Raw genomic sequence first — 6,432 nt, 5'->3', positions numbered from 1 at the left:
CTCGTTTTTCCCGCATGCCATTCGAGAGTGGAACGGTAGAGAGACAGCGTGAAGGTGTTCATTGAACCCTCTGCCAGGCACTTTATAGTGAATTGCAGAGTAATCACATAGATGTTGACGTAGATTAAAGTTGCCATGAACAGTGGATAAGTCACAGTACACCTTGTAACAAATTTTCAAAGAAACTATAAATTATCGGATCATTGGTTTCAAGTGCAAGCCACAATTAAGGAGTCCAGTTACAGAGAGCCAAGCGGTGCATGAGCTCACCTGACACCACATCCTGGAGTATGGCAGCCAACCAATATGGAGCGGAACACATGTAAACATGCACAGTCAAGAAGATGACATGGAAAAGGTATAGCAGTTGACAGCAACAGTTGATATCAAAACAAAATAAAATAAATTGTTTGTGTTATTCAGTGTGATCAACCATTTTAGCCAAAATGAGAAACTTGAAAGCAAAAGACAATGTGTCCAGGGATACAAGACAAGGTGTCGGAAAAGGAGGACATCAAGTTGGTAATGACAAGTTTGTGGAAACACTGAATTCGAGAACTGAGGTCAGGAAAAGAAGCTTAAGAAAATGTATAAGGATATGGGTACTAAAACAGACACAATGGTGACATTAGAAGTAGCATCAGAGAGGGTTTTTTCAGTTATGAATCAGACTCAAATGATACTGAAAGTGTAAGTACTTGTGTGGATTCCTTTCCTTGCTGCAAGAAAGTACCACTTTATTAGTATTTAATGTGGTCTTCTGGTTGGAATTTGCTCAGACACGAGAGTCCACCAGAAATGGTGAGCATAATAGTTGAAATAGTGAAGGAAATGGAACATTCCCTACGAGTCTTCCACTACGTGGGACTTGCTTTAGTTAAATGATGTCACTCTCTTATCAACTTTTTGTTTAAGAGTATTATTCCAAATTAATGATTGTGTCTGTCTAAGGAGAACTTATGAATTAAGCTAGCTAGTGTGGTGATGTTGTGACTGCTTGAGCAGTATCTGTTCTCAAGCTGGTCTTTACGCAGAGCTCTATATTTGATGTATTTGCTACATGCCCTTCCAAGAATACACTACATAGTCTACTTTATAATGGGTTTTGTAGATTTGATTTATTCTACAACAAAATATGGTGACAGTTTGTAAGATTCTCTACTGGGTGGTAATAATAACATCCAAAAGAACAAACACCATATATACGAGGGTTGGAACTTAAATAGTGGCAACTATTTATTCAGGACCAGTACAACAGAGTTACATGTTTGCACCTGTTACTGTCCTTCAAAGTAGTCACCAGTGTTGTGCAGAACCCGTTGCCAGCAATGTGGAAGGTGTAGTATACTGTTAGCAGAGCCTGTTCTGCTGATAGTGCGAATGGAGCCGTCTACTGCCAGTCAAATCTCTGGAACAGTTCTGAAGCGAATGCCACGAAGTGGTTCCTTCATCTTCAGAATCAAATCAATGTCACAAGGACTTAAGTCCAGGGAGTATGGGGGATGGTACAGTACTCCCCAGTCCCATCGACCGAACAGAACAGCCACAGCTTGCACTGTATGCGCCCACACCTTGTCGTACAAAATGATTGGTGGGTTGCGCAGAAAGTGTTGCCGCTTCTTTCACAAAGCTGGTCACAGGTGATGCTCCAAAAACGAACAGTAATACTGCGCATTGATGGTCTGCCGTGGAGGAACGCAATGTGTTAGGATAACACCATCACAGTCATACACGAGAATCACCATAACTTTAGAGCACTCCAATGGCACCATCAAAACACAACAGGCTGTGCTAATGGTATACTATGCCTTCCAGATCACTGCCAACGGGTTCTACACAACGCTGGTGACTGCTTTGAACGACAGTAACAGGTGCAAACATGTAACTCTGTTGTACTGGTTGTGATAAATAGTTGCCACTATTTAAGTTCCAACCCTCATATGTAACAGTAATAATTGGTATTAGTTTTGTACAAGGGAATTTGTACAAGGGAATTTTCCTACATGCTACAGTTGGTTTTATATAATTTTTGTTAAAGGGGGATTAGTTAACTTGGTGTAAGCAGTCAAGCTGATCTCTTATCTGAGATTAATTATGGAAATTAACATTAAGCTACAGGTTTAACTACTTAACCAGTCCTGAATGAGATTTTCACTCTGCTGCGGAGTGTGCGCTGATATGAAACTTCCTGGCAGATTAAAACTGTGTGCCCGACCGAGACTCGAACTCGGGACCTTTGCCTTTCGCGGGCAAGTGCTCTACCAACTGAGCTACCGAAGCACGACTCACGCCCGGCACTCACAAGCTTTACTTCTGCCAGTACCTCGTCTCCTACCTCCCAAACTTTACAGAAGCTCTCCTGCGAACCTTGCAGAACTAGCACTCCTGAAAGAAAGGATATTGCGGAGACATGGCTTAGCCACAGACTGGGGGATGTTTCCAGAATGAGATTTTCACTCTGCAGCGGAGTGTGCGCTGATATGAAACTTCCTGGCAGATAAAAACTGTGTGCCCGACCGAGACTCGAACTCGGGACCTTTGCCTTTCGCGGGCAAGTGCTCTACCAACTGAGCTACCGAAGCACAACTCACGTCCTCTTTGTAGTTTAATCTACACGTATAGTTGTGAAGCACACTGTGCACACTGGGGGCTGTTAACGGTAACAAATGACTTTTATTGACTTCAGTACATGACACAGTGAGGCAGACATGCTTCTCTTCATTGTCCCTGGCTGGGACTGATTAAGGGGTGGCAGCTTCCATGCTGAGCCAGTGCCCCGCACTGCTGAGGATGGCAGCCTCCGGCGGCCACTGCCGATGACATCACCAGTGCTGTGCACTGCGGTACGGTGGCGTTCCACTCAGGAAACAGTTACTCGGCTCCACAGGAAGCCACAGTGGCGGAAAGTGGAGACTGCTCTGCGCGGGGTCTAACCTGTGACCTTCAGGCAGGCGTCGGCCAGCAGCTGGCACTGCGGTGCCGAGTCCCACTGGTGTCAGTGCTGTACCTGAGGTTGGTGGCCTGTGGCACTCTACTCTTTAATATACACACACAAAAACATTTATCACTAGACTGGTTATTCCTGTTTACTAGATACTTATTAAACTAATCCTGAGCTTAACAAACTACTCTTCACCCTTGCTTGGGGACTCCAGTCTACACCAATTCAGACTGCTCCCGAATTAGACCTCTGAATGCCTCGTCATCAGATACATAGAGGCTAAGCCAAGCAAAATCAGAGACACTATGGCAGTAGGAATAGTGACATTTACAGTCATGGTTACTTGACATCTGTCATCTCAATATTGGCTTACATGCTGCAGCAACTGATCTACCGTGACTCTCCCTTCCTTTGCAGCTTTTTTAACAATCACTCTCATCATCGCAGCTGGCAAATGGGAGGTAAGCACCATTATATCACACATAGTCCCATTGACCAATAATCCACTACAACGTAGCTCTAAGCGTTTTGCTCCCATACCCCCTGTTCATAGCAATTTGCTACCACTGCTACATGGTTGTACACAGAGTATTATCCAGTGTAAACCTGATCTCTTAAAATACAGTTTTGACATGATCACCTCTTTCTGACAAGGACATTTCTCCATTCTACCTCTGAATAAGTACCTCTGAATAATTCCACCAGTACATTGTCCTCGATGGTGAGTGTTCGTCGGAGGTGAGGGTCCCATCTGGAGTGCCCCAGGGAAGTGTGGTAGGTCTGCAGTTGTTTTCTATCTACATAAATGATCTTTTGGATAGGGTGGATAGCAATGTGCGGCTGTTTGCTGATGATGCTGTGGTGTACGGGAAGGTGACGTCATTGAGTGACTGTAGGAGGATACAAGATGACTTGGACAGGATTTGTGATTGGTGTAAAGAATGGCAGCTAACTCTAAATATAGATAAATGTAAATTAATGCAGATGAATAGGAAAAAGAATCCCATAATGTTTGAATACTCCATTAGTAGTGTAGCGCTTGACACAGTCACGTCGATTAAATATTTGGGCGTAACATTGTAGAGCCATATGAAGTGGGACAAGCATGTAATGGCAGTTGTGGGGACGGCGGATAGTCGTCTTCGGTTCATTGGCAGAATTTTGGGAAGATGTGGTTCACCTGTAAAGGAGACCGCTTATAAAACACTAATACGACCTAGTCTTGAGTACTGCTCGAGCGTTTGGGACCCGTATCAGGTCGGATTGAGGGAGGACATAGAAGCAATTCAGAGGCGGGCTGCTAGATTTGTTACTGGTAGGTTTGATCACCACACGAGTGTTACGGAAATGCTTCAGGAACTCGGGTGGAAGCCTCTGGAGGTAAGGAGGCATTCTTTTCGTGAATCATTAGTGAGGAAATTTAGAGAACCAGCATTTGAGGCTGACTGCAGTAAAATTTTACTGCCGCCAACTTATATTTTGCGGAAAGACCGCAAAAATAAGATAAGAGAGATTAGGACTCATACAGAGGCATGTAGGCAGTCATTTTTCCCTCGTTGTGTTTGGGAGTGGAACAGGGAGAGAAGATGCTAGTTGTGGTACGAGGTACCCTCCGCCACGCACCCTATGGTGGATTGCCGAGTATGTATGTAGATGTAGAATAACATGCACCTGGTTACTTTGTGTGCCACAGAGGAGGTAACCATGCCGCTCTGACAATGCTGGAGCTCACCCTCAGTCATCATCGCATGTCAATCCCTGTCTTCTGCTACACCCCTTCTTCTCTCACTTGCACAACCACATCAACTGCCACTATCTGCACCCGATATGTGTGCACTGTGTAACATTTACGTACCAAATGCTTGCTCACTACTGGTATCCTCACTGACACATACAGTTCTGCATTATCTGCTGTCACTTCCACTGTTGCACTACGACAGCAGAAAGGCAAATTCTGGCTACCTGCTCCATTACTAGCTGCAGTTCTGGCAGTAACTCTTCCTGTATCTTCCTCACTCCCTTCAAATATTGCTCAGGGGACAGAAACTGCCCATGATTACTGGTGCACGGCTTGAAGTAAGTTTGTCAGCTCCACTCTTGCATCTCACATGCTATCACCTAGGGATTGCAACAATCTTCTCAGTGAAACTTCCTGGCAGATTAAAACTGTGTGCTGGACCGAGACTCGAACTCAGGACCTTTGCCTTTCGTGGGCAAGTGCTCTACCAACTGAGCTACCCTAGCATGACTCACGCCCCATCCTCACAACTTTACTTTTGCCAGTACCTCGTCTCCTACCCTCCAAACTTTACAGAAGCTCTCCTGCGAACCTCATTCTGGAAACATCCCCCAGGCTGTGGCTAAGCCATGTCTCCGCAATATCCTTTCTTTCTGCACGGCTAGTCCTGCAAGGTTCGCAGGAGAGCTTCTGTAAAGTTTGGAGGGTAAGAGACGAAGTACTGGCAGAAGTAAAGTTGTGAGGATGTGGCGTGAGCCGTGCTAGGGTAGCTCAGTTGGCAGAGCGCTTGCCCGCGAAAGGCAAATGTCCCGAGTTCGAGTCTCGGTCCGGCACACAGTTTTAATCTGCCACAAAATTTCATATCACCGCACACTCCGCTGCAGAGTGAAAATCTCATTCTGGAATTTTGTCAGTGTTTTCGTCGCATCCAGTAACTGCATTCCTGCATATACAGTTTCTAGATCTTGATTCACAGTACTAGCCAAGGGTCTAGCATACTCCATAACCTCCTCGGTAAGCTCCTGCAGCACGCACATATTGTTTAGCACTGCTCCCTTCAGATTCATTATGTGTGTTGAGCACCATGGTGCTGTAACTCTATTTGCCTCAGCCAACTCTTTCACGACTCCTACACTTTCATTCAATCTGCTCGTGTCACTTGTGCCTGCTGTCCCAAACAAGGTTTGTTGTATTCTAACTTCCGCATCTACCCATTCCATTTTTACCCTTCTAGACCCATGCAGCAAGCCAACAGCTGGCACTGCACTAATTACCTCCTGCATCTGCTCTGTCAAACATGCATGTGCTGTGAGTAACTGTCTGTGATTCTAGGCAAATTCTATAAGCCACCTCATTACTAATCGTAAACTGTTGCACCCCTTAGAAAACCTCTTCAAAGCTTCCTTTCCTTGTTTCGTAGTTCTCAAACATTAAACACTGCACTCAGCAACCAGCTATGGCTGGTCAATACGACATCCTGTTGCCTGAAAATGCAACTGCTCCATCCAGCGATGGTCCTGCAGGGCCCCTATTCTGCCTCTGGCAAAGGGGTACAGCTCTGCGAACAACAGTACTCTTCCCCTCTGGCCTTCCACCATATGGCAACCTGAGGGCAGGGACCAGTCTCACCTCCCATACCCTCAGAAGTCCACTATCTCTGACAGCACATGCCTCTGCATTGTTGTTGTTGTAGTCTTCAGTCCTGAGACTGGTTTGATGGATCTCTCCATGCTACTCTATCCTGTGCAAGCTT

At 45.4% G+C, this 6,432-nt stretch overlaps 2 non-coding genes across 2 annotated transcripts; both read right to left on the bottom strand.

The window, feature by feature from the left end:
- Positions 1–2,206: 2,206 nt before the first annotated feature.
- On the bottom strand, positions 2,207–2,281 carry Trnas-cga. The gene has a single exon. It is a non-coding gene; the product is annotated as a tRNA-Ser (tRNA).
- A 227-nt stretch (positions 2,282–2,508) lies between these two features.
- Trnas-cga lies at positions 2,509–2,583 on the bottom strand. Its single transcript has one exon. It is a non-coding gene; the product is annotated as a tRNA-Ser (tRNA).
- Between the last annotated feature and the right edge of the window lie 3,849 nt (positions 2,584–6,432).

Source organism: Schistocerca piceifrons, chromosome 9 (assembly GCF_021461385.2).
Source record: "Schistocerca piceifrons isolate TAMUIC-IGC-003096 chromosome 9, iqSchPice1.1, whole genome shotgun sequence".
Taxonomy (NCBI): domain Eukaryota; kingdom Metazoa; phylum Arthropoda; class Insecta; order Orthoptera; family Acrididae; genus Schistocerca; species Schistocerca piceifrons.
Note: the sequence above shows the minus strand (reverse complement) of the source record. Positions and strands in the feature narration are given on the sequence as shown.